This window comes from Typopeltis vanoorti, chromosome 3, assembly GCF_054136105.1.
Source record: "Typopeltis vanoorti isolate ZY-2024b chromosome 3, IOZ_Tvanoo_1.0, whole genome shotgun sequence".
Classification (NCBI taxonomy): Eukaryota; Metazoa; Arthropoda; class Arachnida; order Uropygi; family Thelyphonidae; genus Typopeltis; species Typopeltis vanoorti.
This window is the reverse complement of record NC_143551.1, coordinates 74,873,496-74,892,180: the sequence shown is the minus strand read 5'-3', so window position 1 is coordinate 74,892,180 and position 18,685 is coordinate 74,873,496. Positions and strand designations below refer to the sequence as shown.

General features: G+C 35.3%; 1 protein-coding gene across 2 annotated transcripts in view; it reads right to left on the bottom strand.

The window, feature by feature from the left end:
* The window catches only part of bur (GMP synthase burgundy), a 330,780-nt gene extending 313,802 nt beyond the window's left edge, over positions 1-16,978 (bottom strand). Inside the window, exon 1 of one of the 2 annotated variants that reach the window (XM_090390672.1) lies at positions 16,834-16,978. The gene's annotated coding sequence lies outside the window, so the exon portion shown is untranslated. Of the gene's footprint in view, positions 1-16,759 lie in introns of both variants that reach the window. The other variant, XM_090390671.1, reaches the window with a different exon arrangement.
* Positions 16,979-18,685: the final 1,707 nt, after the last annotated feature.

The following is an 18,685-nucleotide window of genomic DNA, read 5'->3' as shown; positions in this document are numbered from 1 at the left end:
TGGAGTGATGACAGCAAGAACGGTCAACGAGTTCAAGGAATGGTATGATAGACTGTTTCCTAGAAAGGACCTCCCACAATGAGTCTCTTGACAGCATGGAAGACTGAATACACCAAGAAGCAAAGAAAATACATGTAATATACCATCTAAAAGCAACCACAAAAATCCATACCACAGTGAAATCTGAACTTATGGTTCAGATCTCGCTGTGGTATGGATGGAGAACAGAAATGATATCCACATGCAACTAAAATTAGCAAATATTATGGGTACATAAAGTAAAATCCTTATGTGAAATGCCATACTCCAATGCAGCATGTGATCACTAACAAGAGGAATTCATATATTATTATTATTATTATTAAACAAGACCTCATGGAGTCAAAGACTCATCTAGGAGGTCCTTTTATCTCACACACATCTCATCATACCGGGTCTTAAACACATTCAAACTCCTTGCAGACACCACACTCTCAGGCAAGGCATTCCAATCATTCATAACTCTGCACGAAAAAAACCTGCCTCTCACTCCCCTACTCACACCCTCTTTATACAGTTTCCAGGCATGACCTCTGGTTCTCCCCTGATCTCCCACTATTCTCTGTAGAACTTCTCCACCATTGATCCTATAACAACCCCTTACCAACTTGTAGGTCTCTATCATATCTCCCCTCTTCCTTCTCTCCACTAGACTCTGCAAATTACATCTTTTCAATCTTTCCTCATACTCGACATTCCAGAGGTCAGAAACTACCTTAGTCAGTCGCCTTTGGACCCTTTCCAACATCTCTTCATCCTTCTGAAAACCAGGTGACCAAATCTGGGCACAATAGTCCATGTGTGGCCTAATCAAAGCCTTATACAATGGAACAAGAATCTCCCTACTTCTACACGTCAGTGTCCTCCTCATCATTCCCAGAAGTCTTTGTGTTGTCTTCACAATTTTGGCGATGTGTCCCCTAAATTTTAGATCCTTATCCACTATCACTCCCAGATCTCTTATTTCCTCCACTTCCAACAATATATTCTTACCAAGCATAAATTCTGCATCCCATCTTTGTTTTCCAAATTTTAAAACCTTACATTTTGCAACATTGAACTCACATCCCCATTTGCTTGCCCAATCACTCAATTTATTCAAGTCTTCTTGCAAGACCACAACATCTTCACTACTCTTTATGGTTCGTCCCAACTTTGCATCATCTGCAAACAACTGAATATCTCCATCCAAATCTTTGCCAATATCATTAATATACAAGTTAAATAGTAATGGCCCTAAAACAGATCCCTGAGGCACTCCACTAGTGACTTTCCTTTTCCTGGATATTGCACCCCCATACACAACTTGTTGATACCTATCAGATAGCCAGTCTCCAATCCAATGCACTAATCTAATATCCAACCCCATCTGCTCTAGTTTGACTGTCAACTTATCATGAGGTACTCTATCAAAAGCTTTTGCAAAATCCAAATATATTACTGTGTATCCTTCTCCTCTGTCCAAGGAAGCAGTCACTTTATTGTAATAAGTAAGTAGACGAGTAAGCATCAGCCTTCGATGCACAATGCAAAGCTCAATTATAAATGCATAAGCTTAAGTCTTCTGTCTACAAAAATAAAAGCCTAAATGGAATGCTTATAAATGCATGCATTTATTGACAAATAAATATTACTTCTTTCTCAAGTAAGCATGGAGAATTTGCCCCTGAATAGTTGTGCTACAATGATTATTAAAATCCATTCATACATGACTAAAACAAGTATATCTTCAAATTTTTTCACTATATGTTTCAGCAAATTCTTCAGCACTGTTTCATGAACAAATCAAAATCCACTTAATTGCATGCAGATTCAAGTGGCAGAATTCGGATGGCAAGATACCAGGTTCAACAACCGAACAGTGCACTGTTATGGATGCACTGGCATTGTCTACATTATGAAAATTTATGGAAATTTTAGTTTAATATAATCCAAAATAAACACTCAACATTTCAATCTTCACATTAAGGTCATCATCTGGAGTATACACATATATACAAAGACACAAGCTGCACTACAATCTACATGCCATGCTAAAATTACTGATCAACCGTTGCAACTATTGGCCTGACCTCTGGTAGGAAAAAAAACCTTACTACATCAAAGCTAAAGTTCTATTATTATTATTATCTATTAGGTTACAAAATTAAATTAAGCCAGAGAGCAACATGGAAAAAAAAAAGGAAAAAATTAATAATAAATAAAAATTAAAAAACTACTTATATAAGCATACATATAAATTACGACCAACTGGTATGGATAGTGGCCAATAAAAGTCAGGGTATGCTGGAAACTAAGAGGGCTGAATGTGTGCCATCTAAATTTTTGGGATTTTTATGCTACAATTATTGTTAAGATTAGGGTGGTTAATCAAAATTTAGGCTTCTATAAATTTCTGTTCATACCAGGTTTTTGTATGATGTAACAAACAAGTACTTTTCCAATCAATTTGGTGTAGGATGTTAAAGAGCATGATCTGAGAGGCCTGTTTCACCATGTGTCATTTGTGCTCTTTTTTAAGGATAGGTATTGTACATCCAGTTTCCCCAATATATAAGGTAAGTTACAGATGCATTTGATGCAATAAACTGCAGGATGTGCCAATGGGGAGAGAGGATCCTTAGAGGAGTTGAATATGTTTTTTAAAGGTAGTTTAAAAGTGGCATTAAGATTATAATGGTGTAGGATTCTATTAATTTTTTCTGATAACCCTTTAATGTATGGAATAACTATGTTTTTTTTTGGGGGGGGGGGGTTCCCCATCAGAGGTCAGGCCAACAGTTGGTCAGTAACTTTAGCATGCCTGTAGATTGTGGTGCAGTTTGTTTCTTTGTATATATGTGTATACTCCAGATGATGACCTTAATGTGAAGGTCGTAAAGTCGAGTGTTTATTTTGGTTTATATTAAACTAAAGTTTTACTCTAACACGGTAGTTGTCTCCATAATTTTCATGATGTATTCTGATCACTGTGTAAGCATGAAGGAAAGATCACTGACATTGTCTGTTTACTAGGCAATTAGTTGCAGACTTTAGAAGTGGTGAACTCTGAATTCAGTAAGAAGTCTTTGTTGTGATACATGGACTAAAACAAGCTCTACCTACATAAACAGCTCAAATAAGCTGAGTGGCAGCAATTTTTTTTTTAAGAAGTCAACCTTGAATGACTATGATAATCTCCCTTCAAACATGCTGAATTGTGAGCATGGGCAGAGGTCAACATGTCACTCTGATCTGAGGAATGAGATTAGAGACATCTTTGTGACCTGAACTCATGGAGAAATCCTGAATGAAACACAGGTCCATTAAGGTGATTAACTTTTCTTTCTTGGAATGGTTCTCACATAAAGGAAATGTTCTCCAAACAGTGATTGGATAAGGTGGACAACACCTTATGCAAAAAATGCACTCACCCAAGATGCCCAATTTTTAAAATGAAATCTCAATAAGGAGTTTCATAAACTGATCAGTGGTGGCTACATCTGTGTATTTTAAAGTTAAAGATATTTTTATGAAATCAAAAAAAATTATATTTTGTCCGGTCTGCAGCTACTCGCCAACTGGCAAAATCTACTCACCATGGGCAAGTGAGTATTGGTCAGGGCCTGCCCATGAGCATAGACTATACATCTCCAGTACAGTGTATCAGTATGCCTCCAGAATTATCATTTCCCCCTCATTCTCATAAAGCATATATTAATGTTATGTACAGCAACCCCTCGATTAATGCGCTTTTCAAAACAGGCGCACTAATCGAAAATGCACTAATCGAATATAATAACCTATGGGAAAAAGTATAATTCGTTCCTCAAATTTCTTTTTTGAACCTTATATAAAAGAATTAGGGTATATCTCAGGGCCTAGTTAAAGGAAAACTATGAAGCCGAAAGACAATGAAACATATTCAGAATATAAATTTATTATTCTACTTCTTAACAAAGAATTGAGCTAACGTAGTTTGGCAGGCATTCTGTTTCTTTTTTTCATATAGCTGACGGTATGGCCCTATTGCCTCTTCTACAAATTTTACTACTTCTCTCTTCACCAAGGTTAGCCTCTAAGCATTACTGCTTAAAAACTTCGATTGTACGAAAAATATTTTCAAATTGTTTCTGTGAAATCTCTTTGGGCTTGTCAGAGATTACATTTTCTTCATATTTTTCAGGATCTTCCACTGTGAATCTAAATTTAACAGGTCGGAATCACTGTTTCTCAGAATGAGATTTAATTAACTTAGATTCATTTGAAAACTTCTAAAATCATTTGCACAATGTGGAAGAATGTGCTTCTAAATGGCTCACATATTGCTAGCAGTAATTTCATTCAACTTTACGACTTTATAACCAGGCTGAGATTTCTGATTTGGCCAGAAAAGTCTTGGAAAGCATTCGCTTCCAAAAAAAAAAAAAGGCCAGTTTCATCGACATTAAATATTTGTTGGTCACAATAGCCCCTCCCACCTCCTTCTTCCACAATTTTCTTCAAAATCTCTGGATAATTTGCAGCCACCTCCTTATATGCACTTGCACCTTAGCCTGTGATTAGAACATTATATAGGCTATTTCTTTTTTGAAACACTCAAACTGCCCAGCACTAGCATGGAATTCTTCTTTTCCATCATTGATAGCCCTTTCATTCAAGGTTGCAAAGAGACTTAATGGTTTTGATTTAATAAGTTCAGTGCTTAGAGGGGTCCATTTTTGGTTACAATCTTCGATCCATAGAGAAAGAAGTCTCTCTAATTCAATCATTATAATACTTTAATTTTGAGAGCATGCAACTATAAGAGCTTTAAATTGCTCTTATAGTTGATTCACCCATTTTGTGTTCTTGTCCTATCTCTGCTCTGGACTCGCCTTGTTAATTTTTCTTTATCCTTTTAAGTTTTTCTTCCAATGAGATTACTTTTTGAATCATTTTCACACTTCCACTTTTTTGCTGACTAATTCTTTTACTCATGATAAACGGCTGGGAAATGCCATTAAAAAATAGCATTGTAAAATGTTTTAAATTGGTAACTATATTACTTCATCCTGGTGAGTGATTTTTGAAATTGTTAGCCATAAAAATGCATAGATAGAAAATTTTTTAAATCTGTAACATTTATTTTTAAGATATAGATGCAATAATCGAATTTTAGAGGTATACTAATTGAATTTGGGTATAGAAAAAAAAAAATGACACACTAATCGAAAAAGCATTAATCGAGGGATTGTTGTAATTATATTTTCTAATTTCTTGAGAAATTCATGAAGTAACATATAATCAGAGTGACAAATTATACAAAATCCTACTCGCCACAAAAATAAATGTACTCAACCAAGATCATCATCATCATCTCTTCCCAATTTTTTTAATGATATATCGCAATAAGTCAATAGAATTTCATAAAGTGATTAATTTACATCACTGTTTGGAGAACATTTCCTTTATGTGAGAACCAGTCCAAGAAGGAAAAGTTAATTACTTTGATAAACCTGTGTTTCATTCAAGATTTCTCCATGACTGCAGGTCACAATGATGCCTCTAATGATCTCGATCCTCTCTTCTGTGTTATACCCATAGATTTCATTAATGGGTCTTCCCATCTTGTAGGTAGTCTTCCTGGTTTTCTCTTTATTCTTGGTTGCCAATAAAGTATTCTATATATCCATCTGTTATCCCCGAGTCTAGCTATGTGGCCTGCCCAACTCATCTTGCTTTAGTATGCTGCAGTTACATCTTTTATGCCTGATCTCTCTCTCAGATCTTATTTCTTAAGTTATTTCTAACATGTTCCATTTTGCCGATGTTACAAATCCTACGTTCTATTGAACGATAAGTTATCCTGAGAGTCTTCTTCTTGTCTTGTTGTGTTCCATGTTTTTGATCCATATGTGAATGATAGAATGTCACTATTAAATAATTTTGACTTCACAGAGACAAGATTTGGATCAGTAAGTGTCTTTTAGTCTGTTGAATGATAGCCATGCAGCTTTCTGTTTATTAGTTCTTCAGATAAATCGTTATTCATTTTTACTGTTTGTTCTAAGTGACTGTAAGAGTTGATTTGTTCTATATGGATGTTATTAATACATATGTGACTGTCACTTGTGTAGACTTTTTAATCCATTTTGTTTTTTTTCTAGATTCATTTCTAAGCCTATCTCACTGCTGTTTGTGTATATTTTTTCACCCATTTCTTCTAGATCTTTTGGGTTTTGAGATATTAGTACTAAATCATCAGCAAACAAGGATTTGTAGTTTTTTCACCATCTATGCTTATTCCTCTGTTTATGTCTATTTTTCTCAGAATATATTCTAAAGTGCTGGCAAATAGATTTGGATTGATCACATCACCTTGGCAGACCCCTCTCTTTATATCTATATTTATAGGTTGATCAAATAGGGTTATTTGTGTGGTCTGATTCTTGTTAATTTATTTTATCACGTGGATGTAAGCAGAATCCACATTGATTTCCAGTAAGGCACGGATAGCATTGTGTTCTTTGGTATCAAATGCTTTTTTTTAAAATCAATAAAGAGGAAGCAGAGGGATTAGGCATTCTCTGCATTTTTTTCTGTTAATTGAGAAATGAGCTGGATAGTGTCTATTGTGGAGAAGCTTCTTGTGAATCCTTCTTGCTCTATACCAGAGTTGTCTTCAAGAGTGTTTTGGATTCTGTTCAGTATTATTCTGTTCATGATTTGCCCCTAGTGCTGTAGCATCGGTGGTGCAGGGATAGAATGCTCGCCTGCCAGGGTTCGATTCACAGCCGATGCAAGTTACTTTTGCCAGCAAAGGTTGGTCGATTGGTAGAGCCTCTACTACTAATGGCTCGCAAAAAGTTAAGTAAGTTTGAGCGTGGTTAGTAGTTGGAAGGGGAACAATTGTTCGATGCTGTTGGCACACTCTCCCTCGATGAGTCTTTGGACTCCCTGGAGGTGTCACATAATAATAATAATTTTATATATGTGAGGGAGTAGACAGACGATAATTTTTTTGTCTTCCTTGTTCCCTTTTTTGAATAGAAGTATGGTTTTTGAGGTCTTCCATTCCTTTGGAATCTTCTTTGAAGTACCACTTGGTACTTCATGGAAAAGTTATAATAAAAATAGGAAGAATAGTAAAAAGAACATTACTTTTTTTTTTTTTTTGAAAATATATTATTATATTATAATCGCTTTTATAAGATGTCATGTGGAATTATAAGGCCGGTGATTATAACAAGCTTAGGAGACAGCTTGGAGCTACAGCATGACATGAGGACTTAAGCAGTAAAGAAATAAATGCTGCTTGGGAACTAACAAAGAAATACATAACAGCATCAATGTGTGAATGCATTCCGAATGCCAAAAGGCTGAATAAGGTAGGTGAAAAATGGATGAATGAGGGGCTTAAGCATCAAATCTGGAAGAAGAAGATACTTAGGAGACAGTACACAATGAATAATGGTAATCAGTTACATGAAAAGTATAAAGAACAAGCCAGGAGAGTGACTCAGTAAGGAAAACAGAAGTGCAGGTATGAGAAGAAATTGGCAAATCAGGCAAAGAAAAATCCCTAGTGTTTTTTTTTTTTTTTTTTTTTAGATATGTCGCAAGTAGAAGAAAGAGTGATAATGGTAAGATGCTAATGGATGAAAATGTAGAATGATAACTGCTGCAGAAGACATTGAGGTATTCAGTGATCAATTTATATGGGTATTTCATCCTGGTAAAGGTGGAATCATAAGGAATTTAAGTGTAGAGGACAGAGGAAAGTATGGCTTAACTGTGAGTGAACAGGAAGTATTTAAGGAAATAAATAACCTTCATGTCAATAAGGTGATAGGATTTGATGACATATCACCATGCATCTTAAGGGAATGTTCCAGAGAATTGGCATTGGCATGCCCGTTTAATAGGTCTTACAACAGCACAGGTTCCAAGGGATTGGAAAGAGGGTAAAATTGTTCCACTGCATAAAGGTGGTGATAAGGCTGTAGCTTCAAATTATAGGCCAATCTGTATATCAAGGGTTGTGGCGAAGGTAGTACTAGAAAGATTGATGAGAAGCAGAATATAGAAATGGGTTGAAAACAACAGTACTGTCTGTGGTTATCAGCATAGGTTTGTTAAAGGGAGATCATGCTTTACTAACTTACTTATGTACTATAACAAGGTGACAAATACCTTGGACAGGGGAGATGTATATACAGTGGTGTACTTGGATTTTGCAAAAGCTTTTGATAGACTGCCATACAACATGCTGTTAAATAAATTGAAACAGATAGGATTGGATAACAGACTTCTGAGTTCGATCAGTGACTGGCTGTTGGATAGGTATCAGAAAGTTGTATATGGGAGTGCAGTATCCCAAAAGAGGAAGGTCATGAGTGGTGTACCACAGGGGTCAGTTTTGGGACCATTGTTCAATTTGCATGTTAATGATAGTGGGATGGGTTTAACTAATAATATGCAGATGATGGAAAATTGGGAAGAGCAATGCAGAGTAAAGCAAATGTTATGGCCTTACAGGTGGACTTGAACAGATTGCATGAATGGGCAGGTAAGTGGAACTATCAGTTCAATGTTGCAAAGTGTAAGGTTTTGAGATTTGGTAAGCAATAATTGGATGCACAGTATGTATACACTTGGTAAGGAAGCTTTAAAGGAAGTAGAGCAGATGAGAGATCTGGGAGTGGTGGTGGACAAGGACCTGAAATGCAGAAATAAAGAGGTTATGATGCCATTGTATAAGGCCTTGATCAGGCTTCGTATGGATTATTGTGCACAGATTTGGTTGCAGGGTTTTCACAGTGATGAGGATATGTTGGAAAGGATCCAGAGAAGATTCACAAAGGTTGTCGGTGGTCTTCAGAATATAGAGTACGAGGACAGATAGAATACCAGAGAATGTAAATTGCAGAGACTCTGGAACAGAAGGAAGAGAGAGGGGGGGGGTGTAATTGAGACATAAGCTAGTCAGGGGTTGTTATCAAATTGACATGGAAAGGATTTTTCATAGAATGGGAGAGGGGGGTAGAACAAGAGGCCATCACTTGATCCAGAGAAGATTCACAAAGGTTGTCGGTGGTCTTCAGAATATAGAGTACGAGGACAGATAGAATACCAGAGAATGTAAATTGCAGAGACTCTGGAACAGAAGGAAGAGAGGGGGGGGGGGGGGTATAAACTGCATAAGGAGGGTGTGAGCAGAGGAGTGAAGACCAGGTTCTTTGAATGAAGAGTCATTGGTGAGTGGAATGTATTGCCTGAGTGTGCTGTGAATGTAGACAATGAATCAGTTTAAGACATGGTTGGAGGGCATTATGGTAAACAGTGTGTAGCTCTCCTGATAAGTCTAACTCCATGCAGGTCAGATGTCAATAATAATAATACTTATCTAACATTTATTGAAAAGCATAGAAGAAAGTCAACATCTAGCAAGGGAGATAAATCAGCAACCAAACTACTGTTATATATGTATAACAGTAACATACATCTGCAAATTCATTCAATAAATGCAGAGTGAGTAATTATTATAGGGAAAAACCTCAAAACTATGAGACAGGTTAAAAGGAAGAGAAGGACTTATCCATAACTTAAGGAGACAATGTATCAGATTTGGAAAAGCAATCAAATATTCTTGACCTCAAAGGAGTTAATACAAAGAATTTCAGTTAAGAAGGGGATGTGTGTGGAACTAGAAAGCCAACAATTATGACAAACTTAGGAGGCAACTTGGAACATTGCCATGACATAAGATACATGGTCACAGGTTGTTTGAGGGAAGCAACATCAGACTGCATACCTATGGTCAGAGGGATAAATCAAGGCAGAAGTTAAAAAGATGAGTATTGTTAAGCAAGAGCTAAAAATGTTGTGGAAGAAATGTAAAGAGGTTACCTGCAAGGTAATTAGCAATACAAAGCAGAGGCAAGAAAGGTGCCCAAGAATATGGTAAGAAAGGCAAAATCAGATGATGAAAAATAGCTATGCAGGCTAAAGAAAATCCAAGAGTTATTTTGCTATGCTATGACTGATTTTACTTAGACAGCTTCTGGAAAAAAAGAAATTTTCCAGAAAAGTCAGTTCTTTATTAAATAGTTCCTCATTCAAAGAAATTGATCACTTATACTCCTTTTTTTCAGATTATATGAAACTTATGGTCATCTTCCTAACAGTTAAAAAATCTCATTTAAAATCCTCCTCAGAAAGAAATCAAGTATATTGCAAACAGCTACAAGTCATGCCACACCTGGTTTTCATTATCTTCTGGTCCATTTTCCCACATAGAATTAAGTGCATCTTAAGCTCCTCTTAGGACTTTTACACTGTAAAATTTTATTAACAGACTGGTAAACAATGGAAATATTGGGAAAAAAATCAGAATTACTAAATGATACCATAAACATAGGGAAAATAATCAGAATGAAATATAATGTGAGCGCAAGAAATAATACACAAGTAAGATTTGGGGTTATATCAGGTGTTGTTCAATTATTACAATTAGTGTTTTTTTGTGTGTACCGTATTTACTCGAATATAACTCACTTTTTTTTCCCAAAATTAAAGCCAAAAAATCATGGTGTGAGATACATGTGGGGATTTTTGGAAATTAAAGTTTTCAGGAAAAGACTGAAAATGGGTATGACTTACTAAGAACCTCCTATTCACTATTATTGGTGCAGTATTAACAAAAGATCAAGTGACCCAACGACAAAGGCAAGCCGACAACTGTTGGGTCGAAATGCTAATTCTCTTCAACCAAATTCCATAATATCTGAAACTGCCATAACAATATTCAACAATATATTTCTTAGTTTTAACACATTCATGATGGGGTGGTGTTTTGCCCGTTTATTGTTTTGATGGAATTTTTCATTAACGTTTGCGTACCGCTTCCGTGTCGTGTGGGTGGACTCAATTCACAAAGTTTCAACCCTTTGGTTGAATTTCATTGCTGCTTGTTTGCATGCCATTTTCATGTCTTTCAAATTCGCAGTAGAATTTCATTGGAAGCTAGCCTTTGTGATCTGTCTTAATGACATTGAAAATTTCAAAGGCAATCAAACAAATATTTCATGTAATTGAAAAACTGGATAACAGTTTTTAGTTAGATACTGTGCAACATATGGTTTTTGCTCGAGTCTATACAGCATAGTTTCTGTGGGAGGGGACATGTGATTCATTAGTTAGTGACATTTTTATCCCAGCTGTCTCTAATTTCACTATTTGCTGCGTAATATTCAATATATAATAGTCTGTGTAATATTCAATATATTACACAGACTGCAAATGTCTCTGCACCTTATTCAGTGATACAATAAAACTACTTGTTTTTCTTGCATCTGCAATATTGGCTGTTGGGCAAAGGCGTATTGTTTAGCGTGGGGGAGCAACTTACTATTGCCCCGACGTGAACGTGTTTAACTTTTTTTTGCGTGAGGTATATGCAAAACTTTTAAATTTCTCTTTTTATAAAGATAAAATCAGGGGTGCGAGTTATATGCAAGGGTGAGTTATATTCAAGTAAATACAGTATTCCACCCAATCATGCCATGCTCCTCTACAGACCAATTATGCAACTTTTTCAAGCAACTTCAGGTCTCCAACAACCAAGACAAGAAAAGTAGCATCACATTCAAATGCAACTGATATACACAAAAGACATTCACAAACATTCATGCCTGCTGTAGGATTTGAACTCATGACCTATTAGATAAAGAACAGACATGCTTTCCAATTGACTAACCAAGTGCAGAGTTTAAATGGCAATATTTCTAAATATCACAAACTCAGTCAGAAAACTTCCATTATCACTCCTTATAACATACTTTCAGTGAAAGCCAACAGGCCCTTTATGCTCTCTAAAATATTTCCTCTCCTACATTTACATAGAAATGTAGGAGAGGAAATCATAGAAACATTTGATACGCAGCTGGTTCAGATGAGCACTCTTTGCACTATATTGATGTTCAAATTCCTTCCACATAGTTTTAAACTTCAATTCCTGATGTATTCAGGAATGAATATTTACTTCTTCTTGAAGTACTAAGATCATTTATTGTACTTAAGGGTAGCTGATTATGAAAGAATATATATTTTCTATGGGTTACATTTCTTTTGAACACCCTATGCGAGTGTTCAGGTTTAAAATATGTCAATCATCATGAGACTAAAGACTCATTGTGAGAATCCTAATGTCTCTCTTTCACACATACACACACACACAAAGCTCATACTGTGCTTTAAATGCATTTACCACCTCTACACTCACCATGCTCTCAGGCAACGCATTTCAATCACCCACTACTCTCCATGCAAAAACTACTACTCACTCACACCCTCATTATAGTTTCAATAATAGAATGCCATGAGCTGACATAATATCTGGCTGTCCACTAACACAGGATGAACTTTTATCAAAAGGACATGATTTCGCTATTTCTTCAAGTAAGATACCCCTTATGGACTTTTTTTCACAGCCAGCACAGATAGAGGCTTCGATCCTTATCCCTTAAAATAGCTAACATGATTTGTGTCGATTGTGCAAAAATTCTTTTTAGACTAAGTCTCCTCATCCTAATCTTTCTTTTTCTGAATTATTTAAAGCACTGAAGTCCTAGAAAAATTTTTCTTTGCATGGAGGGTGGTTGAACCATGAAATGCATTGCCTGATGGAGTGGTGAGAGCGACAATGGTCAATGAGTTTAAGGAGTGGTATGATAGACTTGGTGTTTCTTAGGAGGGAACCTCCCCTCGATGAGGCTTGATAGACTTTGTGTTTCTTAGGAAGGACCTCCCACGATGAGTCTTTTGACTCCATGGAGGCCTGAATAATAATAATAATTATTATTACAGCTGACAAAGCTGTTGTTGTTCAAGATGAAAAAAGAATATGATCGAAAAATGTCTACTACTTCAAGATTATTCTACTTATAAGCCCCCTTGCATCTGATACTGCTTGTAGTCAGATAAACAGCAGATTTAATTCTCCTGTTTCTAATGTTTCTAACTGGAATGAAGAACAAAGGAAAAAGCTTAAAACCTTCTTTGGTTGTCCACCTAGATTATATGATCTGCCAAAAGTTCATACACCAGTAGGCTGACCATATTTCCTTGAGACAAAAACAGGACATAAACATATCAAGCTTACCATCATTCTTCAGTGACAGAACCCACACAAAAATTTAGGTAGACGTAGAGGGGCAGACTGTATTTCACCACGATCGTACAATGAATATTTCTCCCATAAAGTGATCTTACGCAAAAATTTTGGTCTTTCAACATCTTATCATGAAACTTCTCACACTACATGACACAATTTTGTCTTACAACTAACATAGCCTTCATTGTCTCAACATTTAATCTAGATTTCTCCTTTGACCGCATACTGTTCATAACAGAAAATAATCTCTCAACAGGTGCTGTACTTCCTGGAAGACAAAGAATAAACTCTACAATATTACAAAAGTCTTGAAAGTCTAGGCATTCTTCGCTCATTTCAGAAAAAATCTGAACTTTTGTTCCATCATTTGTACACAACTTGTCCATTTAAATAAATTTTAATTCTTTCTGGAGATCATTAAATCTGCAGTTTCGCTTCTTTGACATTGCAAGGATAAGCTTTAAAAAAAAAAAAAAAAGACACTTAGAACTTTAAAATATGAAATTTAAACCACTAGTTAGCATATAGGCAAAACAAAAACTAATGCTACAGCAGAACAGATGGCACGTCTGAGACGCTCAAGTGCATTTTTTATTTTCTCTGAATAAATCACTGCAAATATTGATATTTAGTATCGAACAAAGTGACTCCATGGTTATACAAATTACTGGTATCCATGATATTGATATACGATTATAGGTTATGAATAATAATTTATGACTGAACAATATGAAAGTATATTTATAGTTTTTATTAAAAACGGGACAAAATTGACATTTTTATTAGAACGGGATGGCAAGGAAATATGAAAAAAAAACAGTACTGTCCCATTCAAAACAGTACATATGGTCAGCCTATACACCAGGTATTCCATAAAGACTAGTTATTGACTGTATAGGATATCCAGCTCATAAGATATCTAAATACTGATCCAATTTACTTGCCACTTCTACTTGAAGATTTACTTATGTTATGATTAACTTGGATATTATATCCTTAATTAATAATATTTCTTTATCAAACTCCACTAGATTACTAGAGGAAGAATTTCCTTCCGATGTTGTCAAACTATTTGATTGTCATACATTCTGGTTACTTCTCCTTTAAAAATAAATCATATCAACAAATCAAAGGAACATCTATGGATAGTCCAATTTCTCCTACCATTGCCAATTTCTTCATGGCACACTTTGACCAACTTATCTTTGATAACATTTCACCTAGATCTACACATTTGTACAGATATGTGGATATTTTTACAATTTGGAATAGCTCTTCCTGAGTTGCAGTTTCTTTCCAAATTAAATGGACTTCATCCCAGAATCCAATTCACCTTAGAAGAAATTGATAACCAAACAGTCTCTTTAGAACTAATTCTTTGTCAACCAGATAAAGCTCATAATTTTCAGTTTTCTGGAAGAAGACTCATCCAGGCTGAATCTCACCACCAGAGGGCCGAAGACATGATGATTAGAGTAAAGTTTTTCCACAGTACTCATCTATTAAAAGAGGAATAAAATTGAATGTGAGAATTACAGAGAAATTTCCCTACTGATGGTAAGATTTATGCAAACATACTTTAGAAGTTAAGAAAAATTGTGAAAGGGAATCTTGGATAACAACAAACTGGGTTTAGGTGCCAAATAGTGGTTATCAGCATCACATTTTCACTTTAAGGCAAATAGTTGGCAAATCATGAACATAACAAGATCTGTATTTAAGTTTTGTAGATATGGAAAAGGCATATGACAAGGTGCAAAGAGAAAAGCTGTTCAATATGATACAATTATATAAACAAAGCAGTTAAATACTGGAGACCACAAATACTTCTTAGGAAAATTAAAGAGTAAAAAATGGCATCAATGGAAGAATCATAATGAAAATATCTGGAAGGAGCTTGACAATGTTAGCAGTAGCATAGTTATGTTTTAAGCACACTTGGCAAATTTGTAGATAAGAAAGCCTTTTATAGTGTGACAACTTTGAAAATTGGTAAAATATCTTATCACTAATATCCTTGGCAACTGTCCTGTGCATATGCAAAAGTCTTTTTTAACTTGATGAATATAGCTGCACCTCCCCCCCCCCCTACACACACACACTCACCCAACTTGGGTTATGGAAAAAGAAAACAGTTGCAGGATGTCAAGTCAGTGATGTAAAAAGGATGTGAAATGACAGTTTTGCTTCTGGCCAGAAATTTCTGCACAGACAAAGCAGAGATCTCACTACAATAAATCCCATGTCACAATGCTTTATCATAATCCAAATGAGATTAACAGAAGGTGATGCACTTGTTCTTACAGACAGTGAACTTCCTTGCTCTAGACATTTTCTTGATCTGAACTCAACATCAACCAGCAGAAACTCTGTGATCACATGTGATTTTACTAAGTTGTTTTGGCTTACACAGTTTTGTAATAATCCATTCCTTCTCTCTCTCTGGCAAAACATGTTTCTAATTCTACTCAGTTGTATGTTACTGAAGAAGGGGGGAAAAAAATAACTTTTAAAAAATACTGTTCTTGCAAAATAAGTAGAAAATGTTTATTTGATCAGAATCAAAAGATATAATATTTATGAATAAAATTTCTTTTGTGAAGGTTAAGCCATGTTGGTTATACAAAATCAACATCCATGAGGAATTTCAATAGTGACTCACTCCAATCAGCACAAACTGTAGGTAGATTCCTAACAAAAAATTATACTCATGGGAAACATCAAATCAACTGCTGTCCTTGCATTAAAAAATTTAAAAACCAAAAGAAAATGACAAAATGTTGGCAAACTGATACAGCACTCAGCTGGTAAAGGTCAACCTACAACTTTTTACGGAATTAAAGGGCTCTTCTGTAACCTTTACTATTTGTCAATTCGCGATTTTGATCTGCCTGGTGAGGAGAGCTCAACTTTATTATTGAAATTAAAACAAACGTTTTATTGTTAAAATGTCAGAGGAAATGAAAACAGTCATCCCGTTAACTATGTTTCGAAAGTATTAATTAGTAAAATTATTTGGACCGAGAGGTGTATCTAAAATAATCTATCCCATGCCCACTCCCCATACCAGAAAACATAAAACACTTATGAAATTTAAATTAGTAACCACGCTGCAATGTCAACAACGATAAGCGCTTATATCCTGGGCCGGCTTTCATATATTCAAACACGATGATTCTCGTGGGATACTTAAGTATCAACTGTCAGTACTCTACAAATATGTGCTCTGCATTCATTTGAAACTGCTAAAAATATTGTAGCTTATTCCTTGTAAGAACTTTTTTCACTAAAAATAAATCGCTTCAGAAACAAGAAAGTTATCCCAAACAAGTTACCCGTTAAAACCTTAATGCTTAACAATAATTCGCTTTAACTATAATCAGATACCAAAAGGATTGTACTACTAAGCAACAATTTAAGTACCTACTACTTAAGGTTACAAAATGATTTCGTTAATATAAAATTTCTAGAATACTGAAAATCTCAACCCACTTATGATTTCACATTTGGCAATGAATTAATGGGGTATTAAGAGTACTCCTATTAAGGAATACATTGTAACACATTTCTAATTAATATACTCACGTAATATACACGACGCGTATAGCAAGACTATTGCCTACTTGAAATTACACCTTTTAAATCGCCACAGTTCTTACCGTAAGCAGCGATATTTTGCTCCAAAAGCAGTGATGACCACTGTGATCACTCAGATCCGCGCCGATCAAATCAGTAAGAATTACGCATGCGTCAAAAATAGAGTTTCATCTCCATGAAGATATCAAACTGCCCTCTTATATTAAATTTGCTTGTATTTTTTCTGTGATCTCAGTCCTTTGAGATTTACCAAATACGCCTGTTTGAAACTTCATATTAAAAAGAATTATACTAGATATTTTTATTAAGTAAATAAAAATTTAAATCGAATTTAGTTTCAAATCTAAAATTATTTCAATTAAAATTTAGTTTAGAAACTGAACAATAGATGTTTAAAAAATAGAAAACAGGAAGAAAGGTCTGCATATCATCCTGGTGGCTGCAATCGCTAGGTCTGCAAAAGGGCATTATATTTCATATTACAGTTACCGAAGAGAGAGAGAGAAAAATTTTTCTAGGCTTTTTTTTTTTTTTTTGGCCAATTGCAAGCTTAGTCAATATTTGGAGCGGGTAACTATTTTATTCATATTATTATACAACTCTGGTTTTGAAACTCTCAAATCAGTAGAATCGGCCAATGAACACACACACACACACACACACACACACACACACACACACACACACACACACACACACACACACACACACACACACACACACACACACACACACACACACACACACACACACACACACACACACACACACACACACACACAGAGTGCATACAAGCATCGCCTCGTGCTAACATACCATTGAAATGCACTCTCTTCCCGATAGTAAGAGGTGGAAATTATATTCCATTACCGACTTCGAAAACGTTAAGACTAAAAGTGTTTGGCGAAGTTCTTTGTGAAAAGGAAAGGAACGGAAAGGCATTAGAGGGTTTTTAATAGTTCTGAAGGGAGAGACTAATTGTTAAATAATCGTATTACACTATACAAGATATAGAATTCTAGTTTTCATTCATATGTTATAGTAATCTAATAATAATCATATAATCCGCAAACGCTTTTTTCCGAAAAAGGAATGATTGAGGCTGTAATTGAGTAATTTTTTCTAAGTTGGCATTTTAAAAGTAAGTTTCACGGCTTACACATGAAACAAAAATTACATAGAATTTTTCAAAAACGGTGCACTGTGCACTGCGTTAGATAATACACCAAACTGATAGATTTTGGAAAGTGAGCACTCATTATCTGAAATGCTACATTTCTTCTAAAAAACGTGCACCATCTACATTCAGTAAAGCTATTCTTCTGGATTCATTCTTACTTTTATTTGCACCACAAAGATAAAACACTTTTGGTTGTCTTTAGCCTAGATACCCAATTTCTTTTCATACTCCGATTAATTTTTCGCACAGTGCTCGTTACTTCTCTAGACTTCTTTGTATATATTTCATATCTCATTTTACTCTTATTCTCATGATGTTCTTTCCACATAAACTTCACGTAAAACTCTTGCTTAGTAAGGTTGCACGTCCAGTTCAGATATTGAGAAAGATATCAGCTTTTCAGAGATTCCGATGCAATGGTAATCTGCAATTCAGATATCAATCAGTGACTCAAAGCATGGTTCTAAAGATAGTCCTTTCCTAAGTTGATCATAATTTCCGACTTTCCAGTTCAGCATGTAAATTGTCCTAATTGGATCATCAATATAATTAACTACCCAAGAAATTACTGCAAGAATACTGTCGCCAAATAGTGGTGTAGTAAAATAGCCTCATTCTTAGCAAGACGCTTTCTCATATTAGCAACAAGTCTAACACTCATTGATCTCGAGTTCCTTCTTTCACATGCTGCTTGAGAAAGTTGTGCTGCAAGAATTCAATAACTTCTCCTTCAT